The following is a 1,942-nucleotide window of genomic DNA, read 5'->3' as shown; positions in this document are numbered from 1 at the left end:
TACGGTCTGATTTGTTGTAGGCATCCTCTCGCTATAAGACCCAGGCCGATAAGAAGCGTAGAATAGTTCCACGCATGCAAGTTGGAAGCCAGGTCTGGTTATCCACCCGGAATCTTCGTCTGAGGGTTCCTTCTATGAAATTTGCACCACGCTTCATCGGTCCCTTCTCCATAACAGAAGTCATTAATCCAGTGGCCTATCGTCTACAGTTACCCCCATACCTAAAAATCCCTAATTCCTTCCATATTTCCTTATTGAAGCCCCTGGTCCTGAATAAATTCCATAGAGCTCTACCTGCTTCTCCTCGAGTCCAGACAGAGAGAGGAGTTGAGTTTGAGGTCCCCCAGATCTTGGACTCTCGTCTACGCAGAGGTCATCTACAGTATTTGCTGGACTGGAAAGGTCACGGTCCAGAGGAACGTTGCTGCACCGATGCTCGTGATGTCCACGCTCCCACGCTCATCAGGAGATTCCATTCTGCCCATCCAGAGAAGCCTGGTGAGTGTCCTGAGGCCACCCCAAAAGGGGGGGGTACTGTCACGGCAAGGGTATTTCAGCATGGCGCTAGGCGAGTGTTACCTGTGAGGTCATTGTGGCGCGGGCTGTCTGGTGGTGGAGCTGGTGTCTGGCAGGGGGCTTTGGCTGCACGCGTTGTTGTGTGGGCCTGTTGTCACTCTGCGTTGGTAGGGCCTGGCGGCGTCTCCATTCCGTTCGGCATGGGCGCCGCCATCTTGCCTTCTGGCCATGTGATGCGGCTGGCCAATCCTGGTGAGTCACATGTTCCCTCCGGCCAGTAACAGCACGGCATGGGGTATTTAGGAAGGGTCAGTGCCTTCCTTCTTTGCCAGTGCAACGTGTATCTCAGCCTAGCTGAGAGGGAGTTATCTGTGCTTTCCTGTTCCTGTGAATTCGCTGTCTGCCAGTCTGCCTGTCAGCTCCTAGCTCTCACTACCTGCACACCTGGACAGCTCTAATTGTTTCTACTTGGACATTAACCCTTTTACTCCCACCACAGAACTCTTGTGCACATTTATATATTCCTGGACTTTTATTTACTGCCATTATATGTTTACTCAAGCACTTATTAAAAATCCTAGTTTTATTTTCAAATCTGCTTCTGTGATCGCTCCTGCTACCACCCCGGGTCCACAAACAACCCAGAACATCACACCGACTGGTTTCAACGAGAGTTATGAAATTGCCCCTTTCCTGTAATAGGATGAGTTGGTTAGCTGGTGATATCTTTGAAGTATCTACAACCTTACCATTGCAATTACACCCAATCTCGTCTGATCTTGGAAGCTAAGCACAATTGGGCTGGGTCAGTACTTGGATGGGAGACCTCCTGGGAATACCCAGTGTTGTAGTTACAGATATCACTAGTAGGGCGAATGGCCACTCAGTCCGTTAATGGAGTATGGGCACCTTACAACCAGTAGAACTTGTGAAGCATGAAAGAATCATTCAAGCAATCAATGGCTTACAATATGGACTTCTTGGACAGTCACCCGTTTTTTTCAAGTCTCATTTTATCAACAAATAATTTTTTTTTCTACATACATTTTTAATATACTTTTTCATGTTTTAAAGGAATTTCATTGGATCCATGGTGATATGCATGGTCCAATAATATTACATATAGATTACTTCTTTTTAGCCGATCAATTCTATCTAGGTTTTATATGAAACCCTCCTTCTTTTTATCACCTGCAGTATTTACTGATTCATTTACATGTTTATCTAATATACTGGCCGGTAAAATGTTCTCCTTCTTATTAATAGTATTCACGACTACAACATAATGGCGACCCTACAAATGCCCTTATGGATGAAGACTGTGGGATTTCTCTGTCTCCCACGCAGGCGCAAAACAGACTCTGAGGCCGACAGTACAGTGCCAGTCTATTGGGCGAGGTCATTCAGCATGACAGAAGGGATCGGG

The 1,942-nt window shown here is 46.8% G+C and overlaps 1 pseudogene; it reads left to right on the top strand.

Annotated features, from left to right (window-relative positions):
• Positions 1-1,251: 1,251 nt before the first annotated feature.
• LOC148518349 (5S ribosomal RNA) lies at positions 1,252-1,370 on the top strand (annotated as a pseudogene).
• The last annotated feature ends 572 nt before the right edge of the window (positions 1,371-1,942 follow it).

This window comes from Taudactylus pleione, unplaced genomic scaffold (genome assembly GCF_031769625.1).
Source record: "Taudactylus pleione unplaced genomic scaffold, aTauple2 ptg000201l, whole genome shotgun sequence".
In the NCBI taxonomy this organism is placed as follows: Eukaryota; Metazoa; Chordata; class Amphibia; order Anura; family Myobatrachidae; genus Taudactylus; species Taudactylus pleione.
Note: the sequence above shows the minus strand (reverse complement) of the source record. Positions and strands in the feature narration are given on the sequence as shown.